The 22,856-nt window shown below is 42.2% G+C and overlaps 1 protein-coding gene across 10 annotated transcripts in view; it reads left to right on the forward strand.

The window, feature by feature from the left end:
* Positions 1-22,856, forward strand: part of EEFSEC (eukaryotic elongation factor, selenocysteine-tRNA specific) — a 266,239-nt gene that overhangs the window by 43,841 nt on the left and 199,542 nt on the right. The window contains exon 1 of one of the 10 annotated variants that reach the window (XM_049097644.1): positions 15,996-16,015. The exons of 8 other annotated variants lie outside the window; for them this stretch is intronic. The gene's annotated coding sequence lies outside the window, so the exon portion shown is untranslated. Of the gene's footprint in view, positions 1-15,995; positions 16,016-17,106; positions 17,127-22,856 lie in introns of those variants that run through there. One more of the 10 variants, XM_025448193.3, reaches the window with a different exon arrangement.

The following is a 22,856-nucleotide window of genomic DNA, read 5'->3' on the forward strand; positions in this document are numbered from 1 at the left end:
CCAAATTGCTGTGTGCTTTCCTAACAGTAAGGACCTGACCGGAGGGTAGTGGCTATTTCTCTGATGAACCCCTTCTCCTTCTACGGAGCTAGAGCCCATATACCTGTTCTTTTCCACCTGGCAGCAGCGTTCAGGCATGACATTCATTTTTGTTGTGTGACACTTAGCTTTGCAAACAGTGCCTGTGCCATCTTGGGGTGGGAGTGGGGTGATTAATAGAATTTGCTTGTCTTTAAGATGGGAAAAGTAAGACCTTAAAGGATTGTGAGGCTGGCATGAAAAGATGCATGTGAGTTGTTGACACAGCAAGTGACAAGCCTACAGTGCCAACTCTGGGGATGCCTCTTCTTCATCTACTCTACTTGGTGGGAGATACCAAGTCCTGTGGGAAGGGAGCATGGCAGGCTATAATAGAAGCAGGAGCCGGCAGGCACTGGGAGCTGTGGATAACTGAGGCGTAGAAATTGTTGCTTTATTCCAGAAGACAGGGACACCTGGGTGGAGTAGGAAAGCACATGTGACATAAAAATGAAAAATACCAAAAGAGTAGCTCATGGAATGGTAAAGTCCTTTATTTCCATATTTTCTATGGAGACCTTTTCCTTCTGGAAGCTTTGATTTGACTCTCTGCCTTATTTCAGGAATTTGGGGACCTCAGTAATTTGAGGGAAGAGCATTAATTCCTGGGTAGCAGGCAGTCCTGCCAGGGCCAGAGTTTGCCTTCAGAGGGTGCAGCCTTGGATGCCTGAGGGGCACATCAGGACATGGCCCTGGAATGCATGGCTGACTGGCCACATCCTTTGGGCAGGTGACGTGGGAACTGAGCCTGGGCGTGAGTGGGTGTGTGGCCTGGCTCCCTGGTAAAGGGCCTTCAGGGTTTCCTAGGGGGCCCTACCCCTTCTATCCAATGTAACTGCCTTTCTATTTCAGATGAAGGATAAAATACTTGGGAGAATAACTTTCATTGTTTCCATTCCCAAATCCTTTTCTGTGTGTGGAGAGCATTCTGAGTTTGTCTGTTTGTTTACTGTCCTCCCATCAAGACTCATAGCCTGTGCCGACATTCTTCTGAGCAGATCACATGTGCTTGGCAAACGGGTGGGTCTTCTGAGCACATTTTTTGTGTTTTCAGCCATGGTCCTTATTCTCAAGGGATATTGCCAGCCTCCATCCTGATTCCAGATTTAGAAGGAAAAAAAAAGGACACAAAACAAAAAAGAAGCCTTGATATAAAATGGAAGTGGAACTTGGCAGCGGCTAGTAGAGATTGCGATAAAGAGTTTTGAAGTGTCTCTCCTTTGAACGGTCTTTCTTGTTGGAGAGGTACTTCTCTCCCAGCTCCTCTGACCCTTGCAAATGCCCCAGCTGGGCGGATAGGGGTGGGCTCCTCATCACTCCGGGACTGGGTGTCTGTAATTTCAGCAAAGTCCTGAGGAGTAAGAAATGAAACAGGAACAATGCAGGGTTAATATTGCTAAATCCTTTTTGTTTGTTTGTTTGTTTTTCTTAATGGGAGAAAGTGCCCAGACTAAGTTTATGGATGGCAGCTAAGGATAATAAAGCTCTGTGCTTGAGTCCCTGTTATTCTACATTATCTCATTTAATCCCCACAATAATTCTGGGAGGAAAGTTGGTTTGTTTGCTTTTTAAATAAATGAAGACCAGGTGAGTCAGAGACATAAAGTAACTAACCCAAACTGTATAGTAGGAAAGTGACTAATTCAGGATTTTAGTTTTTTAAGATTTAATTTATTTGTTTGGCAATACAATCAGGGAAGAGAGAGAGAAGCAGGCTGCCCACTGAGCAGGAAGCCTGCGCAAGGCTCAATCCCAGGACCTAGGGATCATGACCTGAGCCAAAGGCATGTTTAACCTACTGAGCCACCCAGGCACCCCTATAATTTTTTTTTAAAGTATTTATTATGTTTTTGATTAGGTAATACATGCACATGGTAGAAAATAAATAGTACTAAAATACATACAGTGAAAAACTATCTCTTTCTCCTGTCTCTGTGCCCAGTCTAATTCTCCCCCACAACATATCAATTTTCATTTATGAATATATTCTGGAGATGGGTTTGTATCAGTGTAAAATAGCTTTACTTGATTCTTTTTGATGGCAGCATACTACCTCACTCCCTCAGGATGAGCCTGGGCTATTTTAAGCAATGCTGAATGGACGTGGCTATTTAACTTTTACATTTGTATGCACGGACTATGGGATGGATTCCCAGCAACAGAGCCCTGCCTGGAACCTGGGTTTCCTGACTCCCAGGCCTGTGCAGACGCCGTTGACTGCTCTCTTCTCAGCTGGGTCTGGTGGTGTTCTTGACTAGAGAGGGCAGAGGGCTCCCACCAGTCCTGCTGCCATCAGAGATGTGGCGACAGCCTCTGCTTTGGCTCTTGGTCTGCCTTCAGCCAGCCACTGAGAGGGCGGTGATCTTGAGGAGGTACCATTACTAGAGAGAAGGAGCAGCAGGAGGACTTTAAAAAAATTTATCCTCTATTTTGTGCTCTGTAATCTCGTCTTTCGGAATCTGACTGGCCCTGGTTTGAATTCTAGTTGTATTTTATTAGCTGAGTGACCTTTGGCAACTTATTTAACATTTCAGGTTTGTAATTAGTAAAATTGGTGCTCCCAGTACCTACCTGGGAGTTGCTATGAGAAAATAAATACTCCTGCTATTAGATAGTAGTTAACATTACTGAGTTCAGGGACTGTTGTAAATCCTTTCAGCTGTGTTGTCTCATCTAATCCTGTGAAGCCCTCGGTGAGTTAGACACAGTTCCAATCCTTCTGTTCTAAAGTGACTCAGGTAGGTCCTTTCTGAGAGCCATTCCTGTAACAGTGGCAGAGTAGACATTTAATGCCCAGTTGTGGCTCCGAGTCCACGATTCCAATCACTAGACGATGTGGGCCTTCCATAAATGTGGCCAGCGTTGGTTCAGATTATGGTTCTCTACTCACTGCAATGTGCTTCTAGTGAAATGGAATATACTTCATGCTAGAGACATCATTTCTTATACTTCTCATGCTAGAGACTCATTTACTCTCAAAACTCTTGGAGTTTTGCTTCTTACCATGCTTATTAGGAATGTGACCTGGAACAAGATACATCATCTCTTTGCACCTCATTTTCCATGTCTATAAAATGGAGATAGCAGTACTTTATCTTCTCATGTCATGGTGAGAATGGATGCATGCATAGCACCTGGGTCGGTGCTTGGCACATAGTAGATCTTGGGTTAATAATGTGTTGGTTCCTTTTTTGTCTTCATTTGGCCGATTTATAGACTACTGGAGACTATGTGAGGGTTCCTGAGAATGATGTGCCATCAGGTTGCTTTCTGTTCATTGTCCCTGTGGGAAGTGATTGTATGGAGTATTAACTTAACAGGAGTAGAGGCACTGTTGGGACCCTGTGAAGACATGCCTTCCGGAGTGCGCAAGAGGGTGCTGTGGACTGCCGGCAGTAGCAGCTGTGCAGAGCAGCAGGCCTGTTCCTGTAGCTCAGCATGCGTTTATAGTTCCCTAGGGAGATGTAGGGCAACACAGCATGGAAAGGGTGTATTTGATTGGTCTGGCCTTCCAAACACCCTCAGGTCCTACCAATAACTATCTTAACATTTTCTTCCAAGCCTTTTTTTTTTTTTTTTGAATGGTGATAAACTATACATAACATAACATTTACTTTTTAAACCATTTCTAAAAAAAGATTATTTATTTATTTATTCATGAGAGACACAGAAAGAGAGAGAGAGAGAGAGAGGCAGAGACACAGGCAGAGGGAGAAGCAGGCTCTATGCAGGGAGCCTGACGTGAGACTCGATCCTAGGTCTCCAGGATCATGCACTGGGCTGAAGGTGGTGCTAAACCGTTAAGCCACTGGGGCTGACCTCTAAACCATTTTTAAGTGTGCAGTTCGTTGGCATTAAATATGCTCACATTGGGATGCCTGGGTGGTTCAGCGGTTTGGCGCCTGCCTTCGGCCCAGGGCGTGATCCTGGAGTCCCAGGATTGAGTCCCAGGATTGAGTCCCTGCAGGGAGCCTGCTTCTCTGTCTCTGCCTCTCTCTCTGTATCTCTCATTAATAAATAAATAAAATCTTAAAAAAAAAAACAAAAAAAAACCGCTCACATTGTTGTGCGACCATTGCCACCACGTGTCTCCAGAACTTTTTCATCTTCCCAAACTGAGACTCTGTTCCTGTTAAGCGCTAACTTCCCATCTCCCCCTTCCCCAGCCCCTGGCGCCCACCACCCTACTTGCTGTCTCTGTAAATTTGCCTGCTCTAGAGACCTCATGTAGGGGGGAATTATATGGTATTGGTTCTTTTGTGACTAGCTTCTTCCACTGAGCACAGTGTCCTTAGGGTTCGTCCGTGTCGTAGCCTGTGTCAGAATTTTATCCCTTTTTAAGGCTGGATAATATTCCGTTGTATGAATGTTCTTCCAAGTTTTTAAAGCATAGATTATAAATACATAAGCATACATATATACTTACCAGTATATTTATTTATAACAGTTGCGTTTTGCATTTTGCTTTGACTTACAGCATTTTAATTTCTATATTATTACTTCATTTTTGTGAAATAATATTATCATTAGTGACAACAGGCTGTTTTGATTCTCCTTGAAATGAAGGGCATCTGCTTCTTTTCCTTATCTCTTACATAATTAGTTATGTTAAACTCTGTATTTCTAAAATTAACATTTCTCACGGATACCAAGAATTTTGTGGTCTACTCTGTCTTATTTTCCTTTTGAGAGTCCTGGTGTGTTATAAAGGGTTAGCAGTAATAGCTGTGTTTTTGCTTTACCTAGTCCTGGTAAGAAATACAGGTCTATTATACCTTATTTGTAACTCCAAAATTCAAAAAACTCTAAACATTGAAAGTATTTTGGGGGGGGGGGAGTTTGGATGCATGCCTCATCTGACCTGAGGCTATTTATGGCTATTGTTTTTCCCATTGCATGTAAATATTAAAATATTTGATTATAGAGAATGGCCCCATCCCTGTTAGGATATCACATAATATATGGTTTATTCTTGTCTGCACTGAATTATCTTTTTTTAGAAGTAATATATTTAAATTTATTCATAATTTCATAATTTAAAGTATTTCATATGTAAATTTTTAGTTAATGGTATTACATGGACATCTTTCTATGACATTAATGTATAAGTGCATTCTTCTGTGTGATAACCATATCGTGTTTTTAAAGAACTTTTTATAACAGCTTTATTGAAATATAGTTCACATATTATACAATTCAGCCATTTAAAATGTCAGTTTAGGGATGCCTGGATGGCTCAAGGGCTGAGCATCTGCCTTTTGCTCAATTTGTGATCCCAGGGTTCTGGGATCAAGTCCTGCATCAGGCTCCCTGCAGGGAGCCTGCTTCTCTCTCTGCCTATGTCTCTGCCTCTCTCTGTGTCTCTCATGAATGAATAAATAAAATCTTTAAAAAAAAAATAAAATGTCAGTTCAATGGCTGTTAGTAGTTACAGAGTTGAGTAACCATCAGCACAATCAATTTTAGAGTATTTTCATCACCTTCAGAAGAAGCAGCATACCCACAAGCAGTCACTGTCCATTTCCCTCTTCTCCTTGCCTTAGGCAACCACGAATCTACTTCCTGTGTCTATATTCCTGTGACATTTCATATAAATGGAATCATATCAGTATATGACTTTTTGTATCTGACTCTTTTCAATTATGTGAATAAGGTTCAACTGTGTTGTGATATGAAAGGTAATTTCTCCACATCCTCACCAAGACTTGTTACTGTCTGTCTTTTTTGATTATACCTCTCCTGGTGGTGTAGAATGGTAGCTCATTGTGGTTTTGATTTACATTTCCCTAATGACTGGTGATGTGGAGCATCATTTCATGGGGCCATTAATATATCTTGTTTGGAGAAATGTCTGTTCAGCTCTTTGCTCATTTTTAATAAAATTTATTAGAGAGAGTGCGTGGTAGGGAGGGGAGGGGCAGAAGGAGAGGGAGAGTCCCAAGCAGACTCCGCACTGTGCATGGAGCCCAACACAGGGCTCCATCCCATAACCCTGAGATCACAACCTGAGATGAAACCAGGAGTTAGATGCTCAACCGATTGTGCCACCCAGATGCCTCTCTTTGCTCAATTTAAAGTTGGATAATTTGTTTTTTTAGTGTTGTGTTTTTAGTATATTCCAAATAATCAGATATATTATTTGAAAATATTTTTTTTCCATTCTCTGGGTTATCTTTCCACCTTCTTTATAGTGGCCTTTGAAGCGTAAAAGTTTGTGTTTTTTTTTTTTTTTTAAGATTTTTTTATTTATTCATGAGAGACACACAGAGAGAGAGAGAGAGAGAGGGGCAGAGACACAGGTAGACAGAGAAGCAGGCTCCCTGCAATGAGCCTGATGCAGGACTCATTCCCAGGACCTCAGGATCACGACTGAAGCCCAAGGTAGACCCTCAACCACTGAGCCACCCAGGCATCCCTGAAGTATAAAAGTTTTTAATTTTTTTGCAGTCCAATTTATTTTATTTTATTTTATTTTTTTTGTGGTAAGAAACTATTGCTTAGTTTGAGGTTACAAAAATGTATGCTTATATTTTAAGTATTTTATAGCTTTAGCTCTTACACATACATCTTTGATCTATTTTGGGTTAATTTTTGTATACAGTGTGGGGTAAGAGGGTCCAGCTTCATTGTTTTGCCATTGTTTTTCATTTTTGTCCAGTTGTCCCAGTAACATTTGTTGAAAACACTATTCTTTGCCCCAGAGAATGTGTTGGCACTATTGTCAAGAACCAGTTGACTGCAAATGTGAGACTTACCTGCACTCTCAGTTCTGTTTCATTTATCTGTATGTCTCTCCTTATTCTGAAATACTTTAAAAAAAAATTCTGAATTCTGAAACACATCTGTCCCCAGAATAATAATAGATTGCTGTTGCCCCATGGGTAGGGCCCTGTTTTTCCAGCTTCTCAGATAGCAGTATATTTACCTGCTTTTCTTACCATGTGATCTCCATAGCGCACCTGAGGAAAGCCTAGCCGGGAATAGAACTGAGCCTCATCATAGATTCTCTAATGTCCACACTATCACTTTTTTCAGCATGATAATACCATTACTTTTAGAATCCCAGCCTTGAACACAGGTATAAGATGTTGTAGGCACCAGCTGGAAGGTTGAAGCCCCCAACAAGTCACCTATTTTTGAACACCCTATTATACAGGTGTGGGCACCCAGGGACCATATTTGAGCCTGGTAACCTTGCCCACCTCCAGCCCCATCCATATTTAATTGGCCCAGGGATATATGTTCTGGCACCAAGCTGGAATAAAAAGATGTCCTCCCTGGGAATTTGAAAAATAGGAAGAAGAGGCAGAGAAACTAGGAGTCCTGAGAAATGGGCATTTTGGTGGAAATACTTTGTAAGACCAGAGAGAAGGCTTCTGAGGTCCCCAGAGCTCTTCTGCTTCTGGGTTTCCCTAGAGGTACCCAGCTGGGATCCTTCTCATAAATCCTCCTTTTTTTTTTTTTTTTTTTTAAGATTTTATTTATTTATTCATGAGGAACACAGACACACAGAGAGAGGCAGAGACACACACAGGCAGAGGGAGAAGCAGGCTCCATGCAGGGAGCCTGACATGATCACACCCTGGGCTAAAGGCGGCGCTAAACCGCTGAGCCACTGGGGCTGCCCATAAATCCTCCTTTTTGCTTGAAATTACTCAATCTGTTTCTGTTACTCATGAGGGAAAAAAAAAATCATCAGTACCTTAGGAATGGGCCATACAGTGAAGAGGGGATTGCCTCTCCCCACCCCCCAAATATGCATCAGCTCGTGCTGAGAGTGCTTACACACTTGAGGCTGCCCTGGCAGATAAAAGGATGGCCCTGCCCTGGAGGACTCACATTGAATTGGAGGATAGAGGATAGACTTGTAAAGCAAATATGCTAAGTATCACACAGATGTGCCATAATCAAGGACACAATAAGTGCTGTAGGGGTTCAGAGGTAGGAGAGTTAGGGAAGGCTTTCACGGAGGTGACATTGATGAGCTGGAGTTGGCCTGCTGGCAAATGAGAGACTGCAAGTTCCAGGAGCCAGGCATAAGTGCTCTGTGTAGGGGTTCAGGGAGCAGGAAGGATGAGGGGGGTTGGGTGCCTCAGAGATTTCTGTGATTGAGGCACAGGTGTGAACAGCCATGTAAGCTGCTGAAGCAGATTGGAAGCAGTTTATTAAGGTTCTTATATCTTGGGCTGAGACATGTAGACTTAGTTCTGGAGGCAGCAGGACCTCTTGTGGGGTTTAAGCAGGGAAGCAAAGATCTGTGGTTTAGAAGACACCCTGGTTCAGGTGGGGTGGAAGGGAGAGAGGCCAGGAGACCATTTTGGAGGCAGGGTTGTAGATCGGGCTGGCGGGGCAGGGATGCAAGGGAAGTGGGGGGAGGGAACCCAGGTTAGGAAGTGGACTGGTCTAGGAACAGTGCAGTTTGAAGAGGGGAGGGGAGGAGGAAGGGTACATAGGACTGAAGGGTTGTGGGGTGGGAGGGGTAAGAATTGTACTGCAGGATGATGAGGCCTGGCTGGCAGGCAGTGTTGGGGGTGCAGGCTATGGCAGCCTCTGGCCCCTCTTTTGTGGGGTAGATGAAAGAGGCTCCATTGGACTTTGTTTTATGCCTATCAGGTGCAGCTTTGGGATTCCTGGCTAGCTGCCATGTGGCCCCCAGGCAATAGTTTGGCGGCCTTGGTATTGTTGACCCTTTGTACTGGATGGTGAAAGTATCTGCCTTGCAGACCAGGCCCTGGAATCAGGTATTTGGAATGCATAGCTAATGCGTTCCACTCCGGACCTTTGGTATTATTATTCCACAGTATCACATCTAATTGACTATTTCCAAGCGTCCTTGTACATTTTGACTGTACAAGCAAGGAAGGTTGCCAGCAGCCCCTTTCTGTTCAGGCTGCCTCATCTGCAAAATTTGCTTTACTACCCCTCTTCACAGGCTCCTGCTTTGTTCCTCCAAGCCCTTTTCCATCCCTCAGGCTTACCCACCTGTTGTCCTTCTAGTGCTCCTCACCTGGGGGTTGGATGTGGGGCTATTGTGTACAAAGGACTGCCTCAGCCCTAGGACTGCCCATGTTCTCTGCATGTATAAATCTCTCTGGAACTGGATGGTGCATGAGGTGAGGCCCACAGGCACTGATTGGCCTAGTGTCCAATGCCTTGGCATGGGAGTGGTGATGAGCAGTGCTCCCAAAGTTGGTGTATCCCACCACAGTGGGGCCAGTGATGGTATCAGGGGCTGCCCAGATCAGGTGACACTGAATTGCTTGGTGAATAGGTCCTTCCCTTCTTAGCTGTCTTGCCGTCCTTCTGACGATGATGTCAGGAAGAGAAGACCATAGTGCTGGCTCTGTGGCTCTGTGATACTGTGAGTATTATCCATCCCCTTCCCTGACCAGGAGTTAGTGACTCACCGAAGGCAAAAGCGTAGCAGCATCATTGAATATATTTTTTTCTGGTTACCTTCTAATTTTGGCGTGCCATTGTTGTCCATTTATGGCATCCATGTAAAGATGTATATCAACTCTTTCTTGAGTTTTTTTTTTTAAATTGTGGTAACGTATACGTAACAAAATTTACTGTTTTAACCATTTTAAGTGTATATGCCAGTAGCACGAAGTAATCCATAGTGCAGTGCAACCATCACCACCATCTAGTTCCAGGATTTTTCTGTCTCCTCAAGGTGAGACCCTCTGATCGTCAAGCAGTGACGTCTTGTTCTCCCCTCCCCCAGCCCCTAGCAACTACCACTCTCCCTTCTGTCTATGAATTTATCTCTGCTAGGTACTTGAAATGTGTGGGGTCTGGCAGTAGTTGTCCTTTTGCGACTGTCTTATTTCACTGATCATCAAGTTTTCAAGATTCATCCGTGTTATAGCGTGTGGCAGAATTTCCTTCCTTTTAAAAATTTAAGATTTTACTTACTTAAGATTGCTTTATTTTATTATTATTTTTAAAGATCTTATTTATTTATTAATGAGAGACACAGAGAGAGAGAGAGAGAGAGAGAGAGGCAGAGGGAGAAGCAGGCTCCATGCAAGGAGCCTGACATGGGACTCCATCCTGGGTCTCCAGGATCACTTCCTGGACTGAAGGCGGAGCTAAACCGCTGAGCCACTGGGGCTGTCCAAGATTGCTTTATTTTTAAATAATCTCTATATCCAACATGGGGCTCAGACTCACCTGCTCTGAGAGTCACATGTTCCGACAGCCAGGCAGCCCATAATTTCCTTCCTTTTTAAGGCTGAATCATATTTCATTGTATGCATAGACCATTTTGCTTTTCTGTCATCAGGTGATGGACATTTGGATTGTTTCTCCCTTTGGCCTGTGTGAATAATGCTGTGATGAGCATTGGCATGCAAGTATCTGTTTGAGTCCTTGCTTTCAGTTCCTTTAGGTATCTACCTAAGCGTGGAATTGTTGGATAAAATGATGACTTTTTCTTTAATGGAAAAAAGTGAGTTTTAAAAAACATGGCAAAATTAATTATTTAAAGAGGAATATTAGTAACAGCATGGGTGTCATTATGATATAGTGGAAAAGGCGGAGCTGGCCTGGGGGATGGCTGATGCAGTGCAGTGTCTAACCAGCCTGGCTATCCTCTGAAGCCTTATTAGGCCTTTGCATCACGTCTGAGCCTTAGCCTGTCCATCTGTAAAATGGGGATGATGCTTCATTCCTGTCCAAGTTGTTGTGTGATTCTGATGTACATGTGTGGATGTGGATGGCAGATTTCACTGCTGGTGCTGCTTCCCCCATTCCTCTCCCTGTGCTGGAGACCACAGTGGCTGCTGCAGGCACTGAACCTGTTCTTTCTGTAGGCTCATTAAATGGTGTACATGCAGTGTTCTGAGCCAGAGGCTCCCTAATCACATTCTTCCACTTGCTGTCTACTGCACTGACACCTAGAATAGAACCCAAATCAGTCAGGGATGGGATCTTCCCAAACTTTACAAATATGTTTTTATAGTGCTTCTGCCCTTATGCCAATTTTATCTGCAGCTTGTTTTTTCTTCTCTTTAATTCCCCTGTCTTTTGACTCTTTTCATTTAATTATTTGATTAATGCTTTCCACAGTATTTGCTGAGCACCTGTGACGTTGGAAAGAGGAGCTTGTGTTTGGAGGGGGTGGGGAACCACCTAAGATGTGGAAGCCACCCCTCCATGCCCCCAAAACTTTTAGTCTACTTGGGTAGAAAAGAAAGGAAGTAGGTGTCTGGGTGGCTCAGTGGGTTAAGCCTCTGCCTTCGGCTTGGGTTGATCCCAGGGTCCTGGGATGGAGCTCCACATCAGGCGCTTTGCTCAGTGAGAAGCCTGCTTCTCCCTCCCCCTCTGCCTGCCACTCCCCCTGCTTGTGCTCTCTCTCTCTCTGTCAAATAAGTAAATAAAATCTTAAAAAAAAAAAAAAAAAAGAAGAAAGGAAGTGTTGAAATTATCAGGTGGTCGGTCGTAATAATGAATAATGGGTCCTAACAGACATTTTTCTTTCTTCCAGGGCCTGTCCTTCTCCCTTACCCAAGCTCCCATGCTTGCTTGTTTTGGTTGCACGACTATATGATGTGTAAAAGAAGATGGGTCTTAGTCTAGGTTTCGATTTTGGCACCAACACTTACCAGTTGTGTGATCTTATAGCAGCATGGGAAGGGTGTCACCTGCCTTCCAAAGGCTATGGTGTGTGTTATGGGGTGGGGAGGGGTGCATGAAGTGCCCAGCAGGGTGACCACAGTTGGGAGGCCCTTGCTGATGGCAAGGTACTTTATCTTCCTCCTCAGCCCCTCATTCTGTCTTCCTTCTGTGTCAATGAAGTCCTCCTCTGGTCAGATTTGGGGAAGTCAGCGGATGCTGTAATTCCAGTGCTGCTCCCACCCCACCCACCAAGGCTGTGTTGCACTGTCAGATGGTCCTCTCCAGATAAGCTTCTGAAAGACAAGCAGCAAAGGCCAGGGAATTCAGTTACCTTTTCTAGCAGGGCCCACCCAGCTGATTTGGTGGGGTGGGGGAGGGGCGGGGAGGAGGGCTTGGTTCTTGGGCCTATGACAGAGCTAATGGGCTGGTACTTCAGGAAGAGTCTGTTCTGTGTGCTCCCCTAGTGAGGGCATTTGCAAGGGGCCATTGTCCTGCATTCTTTATTTCTTTAGTTTTTTATTTTTCTTGCAGATGATCATTCATCTGATCATTTGGATAATAATAATGATTTAAAGATATTATTTTTAAAAATGAATTAACTTCATTGCTTTGCACCAGCTACCATACCTGTCTGTGTGCTTTATACATGTCACAGTATATGATCCTCACAGCATCACTCCCTATTACTCAGTCACAGCAAGGAAAAGCTACTTGCCAAAGGTCACACACGACTTGGCAGGCCAGAATTTGAACATTGCTTCTCTGACTGTGCCATTTCTCCAAAGGAAGAAGAAATTTGGTGTCAGAAGATAGGTTTTCCCCTGGAATGGGAGGGCATAAGGGAAGGCAGATAGTGCACTTACCTAATCGAGACTGAGCCGAGAATACTAAGTAGCTGGTTCTGTTTATATGTAACCCTCCCTTTGAGGGGTCATCAGAGGACTCTGATTCCTTCACTGTACTTGAGTGAAGGAGAAAACAATGCAACCAAAAACTGCTCGTGAATCTGGGCCACTACAAGCTGCACTAAACAGTAGCCCCGATGCTGGACTTCACGGTTCACATCTCCCTTTTCCCTGTCTTCTTTCTTTGGATTTCTAATCTTTCCGGGTCACAAAACACGCAGGGCACCTGTGTTTGCTAGAAACCACCAGTCTGAGTCTTTCCGGGCATCCTCCTCCCTGGTTCAGCACTTGTCTTGTCCTGTGGCCATTGTTTTTTCCCAGGGAGGACAGGGAAAGCATTTATGGTTCACAAACCTTTGGGACTGCAGGGGGCTGCAGTGTCTGATTGGGAATGTGGTGATTGTTTTAGCAACAGGTTACTAGAAAGCTCTGGCTTGGCCCTGTCTTTTGGGGGACTAATAGTGGAAAATCTGTTTACAGCCTTAAATAAGTTCTGCTTTGTGAATTTGTAATTCATCTTCTAGGAAATAACGTGAAATTGGCCAGAGCTTTATGCTTAAAGATGCTCTTCAAGCATTTCATATAGTAGCAAAAATTTGGGAGCTACCCAAATAAAGCAAATTAAGGTACTTTGTATAGCCTTTCCTTAAAACAAATATTTATCAAGAAATTTTAAAAACGTGAATAATCATATTAAATAAAATGCTAAGTTGAAAAAGTGGGAAAATACTAGAAAGACAAATTGAATGTTAACAGTGGCTAGCTTGAGGGAATGGGAATATCGGTCACTTTCAGTTTCCTTTTATAAAGAAGGTGTTTTTCCCAAGATTTTTTTCTTTCCTAATGTTATTTTCCAAAATAATGTCATGAACATTATTAGTTTAATAGTTTCCTCCCCCCCCCCCCCCCCACTTCCCACCCCAATTACATAAAAATCAAAACATAGCTCTGGATGGGAAGTTCTCACTCATCATTCAGGAGCTAGCTGCATAGCTGAGGCTCACAGATGCAGTCAGCGCATGCTGCTTGCTCACTGCACTCCTTCTCCGGGCACTGGGGGCTGGTTCCCAGGAGCAGCATTATGATTAATATTTCACACAGTCTTCACGTCTGTTGCCAGTTTGGGATACTTCCTTTAATCCAAACTCATTTTAAAGTTTAGTGGCTAGGCTATTCTGTGACTTTGGGAGTTGAGGAAACATGGAAGAAATCTGCCTTTCTATTTGTTTAAATATTAAAGCTTTTAAAATATTTTTTTCCCCTTCTTTCAGATAACTAGAACACAGCTGACTTTCTATTGCTGTGCAGTGCTGGAAGCTAGCGCCCAATGAGGGTGGTTTACTTCATGCTAATAGACAAGGACCATTTTAAAGAAATATTTAAATAGCTCTTGGGAAATTGTTATTCTTTTGTTTTATAATAGAAAACCAAGCCTTTGCCTTTTTGCTGACCCTAGCATTTAGTGATCAGCAGAGTGACCAGTCAAACTTGGAAGTGTTGTCATCTGCAAGATCTGTTTTATTTGGTGGGGTGTGTGGGGCCTTACAGAAAGAGGTGGATCCTAGCCGAGTGACCCTCTTCTGAGCCTCAGTCTTCTTGTCTTCACGAAGGGCTTAAGAGTGCCTCCTATTCACATAAGTAGTTGTTAGATGAGTGCTTCCCTCTGTCAGTTTGTGAAGATGGCTAAACCTTCTCTGTATCCCTGGAAGATAGATTGGGGTTAGGGAATGGTGTCCAGATGGTAAAGCCAGAGATTTGCCATGAAGACTTGCTGTGAAGTCTGGGACTAGCATGTCTAGATAGTGGTTAGAGAGCCCTTTGAAAAATTGGGAAAGCTCTGGCCCTTCTCCCCAGCAAAATGTATATGACTTTCAGCAGGCTTTTGGATGCCAGACCTTCAAGAAGCAACTATGGCCTGGCTAGGCTTGGGTGATGGGCCGACCTGTGTGGCCTTGTTGCAGTTCTGGGAGGGCTTGAAATATGGGGCCGTGATGTCCATGTGGGTAGGTCTTTGCTGTAGCCAGGAATTCGGCTGAGACAGTTTTGTCTTTACCTCTGCTTGTTGGTAGAAGAGTCTGTATCTAAAGAAAAAAAGAAAAGGGAAACTGAGCTCATTTATAGTAGTTGTCTTCTCTCTCTCTCTCTCTCTCTCTCTCTCTCACACACACACACACACACACACAGATATGATCTCAAATCACTTTAAAGGTTCTGAGCAAAATGAAATTGTTTATGATTAACAGAATGATGAACATAAATACAAAATTTTCCTTGGTTTAGGTCTCAGTGTACATATTTTCTGATTCTCCTACATACGTAGAATTTTTATGTAAAACAAAAAGGAGTTGGTGTACATATGGGTGGGATGTGAACTGTGATACAAGAACACAGTGGACCTTTGTAGAGTTTTTAAATACAAAATCTTTTTTTCTGATTATAAAACTAATACCTATTTGGAAAATTTGGATAATAGGCAAAACCGTAAGGATGAAAATGATCATCTGGCTTACCTGGTTGAAATTATACATTGTGTGTAATTTTTTTTTGCATGTAATTTTTTTCTGATGTTTTTAAAAATTTAACATTATATCCAATATATCCATATATCCATTAATCTATGTAAACATCATTTTCTCAACCTGTAGAAGTTCCATTATATGAATATACAGTTTTTTTAAGCTTGTGGGTGTTGCCGCAGGCATATAAACTTTGACTCAGAGAAAACCTGCCTTCAAAACCTGTGTCTGTCATTTCCTGGCTCTGGGTAACCTTTAGAGCCTAGATTTCCTTATCTGTAAAATGGGGACAGAATGAGTTTCTTGTAGGTTGCTGAGTGGACTCAGTGAGAGTAGAATAATGACCCTTAAACAGTGTGGGTACCCGGCGGGGACTCAGCAAGCAGGAGCTGCTGTTAACCGTTGGTGGCAGTGGTAATATCTTATGGCCCCTCTTAGGAAGAGTTAAGGCTCTCACAGTGTGTTCAGAATAAGCAGTCCAGCACTGACCTAATTTTTTAAACATTTTTTTTCTGTAGCCATGATTCCTTCTCTTGCATTTTCCTCCTTTGTGTTGTATGTTTATGTAAGCTGCTTTACATCCTTTTTACAGTAAGGCAGATACAAATAAATAAACACTTAACCGTTCCCTCTAGTGTTGGACATTTCAGTTCTGATTTCTTGCTGTCGTAAATAATGTTGCACAGAATAACGTTGTGCATCATGGTCTTACCCCAGCTGGGCTATTTCCTAGGGCTAGAATCCTAGAAGTGATATTACAGGGCTAAAGGATGGACACATTTTTACACCTCTAATCCTGATGGCCAGGTTGCTTCTGAGGAGGCTTTACCTCAGAACATTCCCAAGAGCTGCCGAGTGAGAGAAGAGTCATGTCACCGGCTCCTTGAAGCCCAGGTGAGCGTTATCTTTCTTTTCGAGCCCCACCATGGCCCAGGATAGCAGCGACCTGATGCTCACCTGGCTGCTGTGCTCTATGTCATCATCAGTAAATGGAGCTCCGGCTTGAGGTCTGCTCCCGCCTCCCCCGCCCTTTTGGTAAATCTTATTGCTGATGGGAAGGCAGTCCTGTCGCCAGCCAGTCCTGCCTGCATAGGCTGCCCCCTCTGCTAAACAATGAGCACATTCAGACCCAACTCGTGTTTTCAGTTATTAAAAAACGGAGCCGTCTGTCTCTGCCTGTGACTTTAATCTTTAAGCCTTTATTCCCTCTCCCCCATCCCCCTTCCCCTAACCTTTTGTTTGTGCAGTTCCGAGCTGCAGGATATGTGGGTCCAAGAGTTTCTGAATGTATTGTGCCTTGCCCTGGCAGCTACAGATGGTTGTAGCCCTGAGCGATGTTATTTCAGAGTAGGCAGGAGGGGGAGGACTGCGGACCAGAGGGAAGGAGAAAACCAGAGGCCCATTCTCCTTGCCTCCAGCAGTCATTTGGACTTTGCAAAAACGGTTTATTCTTATATGGCTTTGGAGTGTGGAGTGAGTGCCATTCTTTACCCATTTTCAAATTCAGTAGAGACCAGTTCTGTCTTGGTGTTGCTTACTTTTAAGAAACTTCACGTCTTCCTGTGGCCTCTTAGCATTTCCTCCTGGGAAATAGTTCTTGGTTGAATTATATGTGCATATGTGTATATTTAAATAAAAGCAAAAATCCCAAGGAAGGATCTTTAGTAATAACATCAAGTCCCCTAAAATATATCCAGAAAGTACAGAACACAAAAAAGGTCTTCAAGTTCAGAAAGGACATTCTTCTGGCAGCACTTGGGTCTAGTGTCCTCTAGCACAGGGCAGAAAGTTGGATGTGAAAAACCAGCAGAGGGGCTGAGAATCTGGCTGGTGGAGAGCATGGGATGCTGTGTCTCTTGTGGGAGGACATTGGAGCCTGAAAGGACCTGGTGGGGGGGCTGTGCTTAGGGCAGTTCTGCCTAACTAAGGAAGACTCTGTCTTGCGAATGCGGGGCTTTTCTCAGAGCGCCTTTGCACCTTCCTCCCTAGGGCCCCACTGAAGCTGGTAAGTGTGCTTAAAACCTGGGCATGGAGGTGCAGATCTCAGGGTAAGCTCAGAGGAAGGAGAGTTTTCTTAAGCTTTTTTCTTTCTTATTACATAGCATTTTTACCTGGGAACACACCCTGTTTGTTTGTAAACTTTTTTTCTGAATACAAAGTTTCTGTAGCATTCTCGCATTTCATAAATACTTTCAGAGAAAGGGCCTTCCCCACCCCTTTATGATGTTAATGGATGGGTTGGTGTGTATTCATCTGGCTTTTTTCATACAGACCTATATTTACACTCATTTAATGTGTGAGTATTGTCGATTTTAAGCTTATTTTTAAATTTTACAGTGGGGCTATCTATACTAAACCTGTTCTTTTGCATTTTGCTTTTCCACCACTTAACAATGCCTTAAAGATCTTTTCACATGCCTTCAGATAGTTAGCATTCACTCTGTTTTAGTGGCTACAGGATATTCCCTTGGGTGCATGTGCCATTTAGCCACTCTTTTAGTGGTGACCACTTAGAGTGTCTCCTATATTTTGCTAGGTGAACATACCTTTTTACACCCTAGTGGGAATATTTCTGTGGATTTCTGTCTTAGAAGTGGAAATTGCTGGGGTAATTACTTTTAACAGATACTTCCAAATTCCTCCCAACCCCCCAAAGGTCATACTCTTTATGTTTGTCTTATAAAAATAATATTTTAAATGAGTTACCTTCAGGGAAAATGAAGGCTTTGTCTAAAATCTCAGAACTTCATTTATTTTACAACTTTTCTTGATCTCTTTTGATAAACAAAAGTTTTAAATTTTGATTCATTCTAATCATTTTTTCTTTTATGACTATCACTTTCTGTATCCTTATTTTTTAAGATTTTAGTTAATTCTTCATTTTTTTAAAGATTTTATTTATTTATTCATGAGGGACACAGAGAGAGAGAGAGGCAGAGACATAGGCAGAGGGAGAAGCAGGCTCTCTGCGGGGAGATGTGGGACTCAATCCCAGGACTCTCAGATCATGCCCTGAACTAAAGGCTGATGCTTAACTGCTGAGCCACCCAAGCCTCCCTCTGTATCCTGTTTAAAAATCTTTGCCTATTGCTATGAAGGCATTCTACTCTGTTTCTTTCTAAAAGATTTATGGCTTTAGCTTTTACATTTAGGTTTACCATCTACCGTAAAATAATTTTTGTATATGGTGTGTGTGTGGGGGGTGTCAAAGTTGATTTTTTTTTTTTTCATATGATTCTTCAGTTCTAGTTCATGAAAGTCCTTTTTTCACTGGATGGTTTTTTCACTGGATGGTTTTGTTGGAAATCACATAACTATTTAAGTGTGGGTCTATTTCTGGACTGTTCTATTTCATTGATCTGTTTGTCCTCACATCAATGTCATACATACTCTGTTCTATTTCATTGATCTGTCTATCCTCACACCAATATCATACATAGCTTTATAAAGTTTTGAAGTCCAGTAGTGAAAGTCCTCCAGTTTTGTTCTTTTTAAAGATTATTTTGAATATGCCAGGTCCCTTTCATTTCCATATAAATATTAGAAGTAGGTTTCAGTTTCTACACACATGTCCTGGGTTTATGATTAGAATTACATTGAATCTGTAGCTCAGGGTGGGAAGAATTGATTCATAGCAATATTGAATTTTCCAGTCTATAAATTCGGCATATCTCTTCATTTTATTTAGGTTTTCTTTAAGCAGTGTTTTATAATTATTAGTATAGGGATTGTATACATATTTTGTTAAATTTATTCTGAAGTACCTATTTTTTGATGCTCTTTTAAATGATTGTCATTTGTTGCTATTATGTTAGTATGATTAATTTATGTATATTGATCTTGTTTCTTGAAACCTTGCTAAATGCTGTTAGTCCTAGTGGTTGTTTTGTAGTCTTTTTACATTTTCCTTTTCTCTCTCTCTTTTTTAAAAGACTTTATTTATTCATGGAAGACACACAGAGAGAGGCAGAGATATAGGCAGAGGGAGAAGCAGGCTCCTCACAGGGAGCCCAATGTGAGACTTGATCCCCAGACCTTGGGATCATGCCCTGAGCCAAAGAAGACAGATGCTCAACTGTTGAGCCACTCAGGCGTCCCAACTTCTTAAATTTTCTACCTAAATGATCAGCCATTCACCTCTGGATAAAGATAGTTTTGCATCTTCCTTTCTAATCTTTGTGTTTTTAAATTCTTTTTCTTGCTTTATTACACTATCTAGAACTTCTAGTAAATTGTTGAAGTGATGAGAATGGACTTCCTTGCTTTGTTTGGATCATGGAGGAGAAAGCACTCCATATTTCTCCATGAGATATAATGTTTGCCATGGATTTTTCATGTAAACTGTGTTGAGGAAGTTCTTTTCTATTCCTAGTTTGCTGAACATTTTTATCATGTGTAGTTAAATTCTATCAGTTATGTGTCTTATGAAATGATAATTTGTCTTCTTTATTAATATGGTGATTTACACTGATTTTTATTTTTATTTATTTGTTTATTTTATTTTTTTTTCTGTTTATTTTTATTTATTTATGATAGTCACAGAGAGAGAGAGAGAGAGGGGCAGAGACACAGGCAGAGGGAGAAGCAGGCTCCATGCACCTGGGAGCCCGAAGTGGGATTCGATCCCGGGTCTCCAGGATTGCGCCCTGGGCCAAAGACAGGCGCTAAACTGCTGCGCCACCCAGGGATCCCTACACTGATTTTTAAAAAATATTAAACATAAAAAACTGTAGATTTCCCTTGAAGCATTGCTTTGTAGCATGGTTTTATGTGTTGATCTAGATTTTTATTTTTCAAGAATGGATTATTTTGTCTATAGATTAGCCAATAGGTAGGTGATTACAGATTGTGGCTGGTAAGAATGAGTGGTTATGCCCAAAAGGTTGAAATTTGAGATAGGGAAATAGCAGGAATTTTTCCTCCAGTGGAATTTGTTGAGGAAGTATGATCTGATTTTATTTTTAGCCAGTTAGTAATGCTTGTATTATGGAGACGACCATGTCATCCACATTTGTCCTTAGGTATGCCCTAATTCATGGTCTTAGATTATGATAGGCTATTTCCTTAAAGTGATGTCATTGTTTCCACTTGGGCAGAGGAAGATGAGTGCTGGAGGATAGTATAGGAAGAGGATGGATACAGGTCCCAGGACAAGGGAAGTGAAGGTCAGCCGGCATTATTAGCACCACTTTTTGTGCAGGGCACTGACTAGATGCTGTGCACTATTATCTCATGTAATCCTCTCAGTGGCTTGTGAGTCAGTTACAGCTGAGGAAATATAGGCCCATAGGCATTAGATTATCTATCAGAGGTGACATAGTGACAGAAAAAGGTCTAGAGCCCATATCTGCTAGACTTCAAAGCTATTGGACTTTTTCCAGATAATACCTATCTTTTTCATGTTGTAAAATATAAAATATCTGAATTTTGTAGTGAATCTTTGAGCTTTAAGGATAAAATTGTAAAACAGTTCCCAAGATAACTAGTTGATATCACGTATCTTATTGATTTAATAATAGAGCTGCTGTTATACTTGGGCTGTTGAATGCCAAGCTTGGTGTACCATAAGATAGGAGAAAACCTAGTTTTTAGAATATGTCAGTAATCCCAGGAATTCTTAGCATGAGACGTGGTTGCCAAATGTAAATGAGACCCCAGAATGATTTACTTGTGGGATATGGTTCTTTAAGGGGGCTGTAAAGCAGATCTGTGAGGTGAGGCCTATTTTCTCGATGATTTCCATATTACAAAATCAGGTGATATATTCTCAAGGAACAAATCCTCCGTTGACTGTGGTTAACTTTGATAAGGAAAGAATGTGGTGGAAGATTCCACAGTATAGTAGGGATAGGAGTGTTAGGAGGACAGACTCCATCCTGCACCATACTGCCTGGGTCTGCACTATCACTTGCTTGGTTCTGTGATCTTGGCCTGGTGACTTAACAAGTTTATATTTTAGTTTTCTCATCTGTAAGATAGGGAGAAAAATGATATACCTACTTAAAATAATCATTGTGAGAGTTAAGGAATTAATGTGTATAAAAGTGCTTAAAGCCTGGTGCATAGTCAACTTTCAATAAATATTAGCTATAATTATTGTTATGCATACTACTATTTGTATTAGTATAGTTGTGATACTTATTTCTTAATCTTTGGCAGGATTTCTTTGCCTGTTTAGTTTGGTCAGCCCAATCAAGAATTGCCCTAAGCCGTGATCCTGGAGACCTGGGATCAAGTCCCACATCAGGCTCCCTGCATGGAGCCTGCTTTTCATTCTTCCTGTGTCTCTGCCTCTCTCTCTCTCTCTCTCTCTCTCTCTCTCTGTGTATCTTTCAGGAATAAATAAATAAAAATCTTAATAAAAAAAAAAAAAGAATTGCCCTAAGCTAGGTGTTCCCCTACTTCTTTTGTGGGGCAGGGCAAGACTCTCTCAAGGGTTTTTTTCTGTTCATCACAGTACCTAACAGCACCATATATGCTCGGATGGCCTCCCTGGAGTTGTTCTAGAGAATCAATATCTGTTGTTAAAGAATAAATTGCTCTTTGCCAGTCCTCCCCTGGGAGCGTCTATACGACCATGCATGTGTTGGAAGCAGGGTTGCACAGCTCCTCCACACCCCCGGCAGTGGGAGATGAATGGCTGGCCCCATCCTGAAGTACCCTTTCTTTCCAAATGCATAAACAGTCCATGTGTGATTAACACTCTCCCAAGTTCAGGGGGAAATCTACCCAGTGAGTTTTGTCTGATCAGGTAACAGATAAAAACTTAATTATAAAAGATATATTTATCTAGATGATCATGAAGAGAAAGGAGCTTTCCCCCTGTAGGTACTTTTGTCTGTTCCATGATAGCCTTTCTTTGGAAGATTTTTTGGGTTTGAAGTTATAAGTTGTCAGGCAGGTTGGATTTGTTGTTTGTCAATTCTGTATGATTTGGTATAAAGTAGGCACCCAAGAAGAGTTGGTCGAAGGAATAAGTTAAAATTAATTGAAATGAGGGATGGGACCCATTGCTCCCTGCGTTTTTTTCCTGTTTAGTCACTTACCGATGTGTTCATTGGTTTGTGTGTTCATCTCTTCCCCCAGAACGTCTTACGCCCTTCCCTTCTCTGGGCTAAATAGGGCCCGAGCAGAGCTCAGGGACTCAGATGTATGTAGCAGTACCTCAGCCCTGGGGGAGACTTTCCAGTGCTGCTGAGCATAGAGGGAAGAGCCCAGTGTGGGGAGGAGCTGAGGCCAAACTCCTGCAGATCTGGCGTGATGGAGGGGTGCGTTCCAGCAGCACATTTAATGCCAGCATAGTGAAATCTGCCCAATAAAAGAGTCCCCAAACACTAGCAGATTGTCTGCTGATCTTGGGCAATATTTGTGTGTAAGAAGCTTTGCCCTGTAAACATTTTATTAGACCATTAAGTTGCCTTTACCCTCTCCCACATTTACTAATGCTGAAGAAGGCTGAGCATATGCTTCCATTTTTATGAAACTCTTGCTTTTTCAGAGGCTTATTCTTTGACCTAATTTATTCTGCATCCTCATCCAACAGATCTGGTTTAATTTGCTTGACTGGGATAACCCTCTGCAAGGGAGGGTTTTCCTGGAGTAGGGAGATGAACTTGATGACTTCCGGAGGCCCCTGTCTGCTGAGGAATTCGGGGGTGCGGTACAATTATATGCCTCTTAAAAATGATTCTTCTTGTAAAAAATTATTGACAGCACAGCATTTTGGGAATGGAGT

The sequence above is a fragment of the Canis lupus genome, chromosome 20 (genome assembly GCF_003254725.2).
Source record: "Canis lupus dingo isolate Sandy chromosome 20, ASM325472v2, whole genome shotgun sequence".
NCBI lineage: Eukaryota > Metazoa > Chordata > Mammalia > Carnivora > Canidae > Canis > Canis lupus.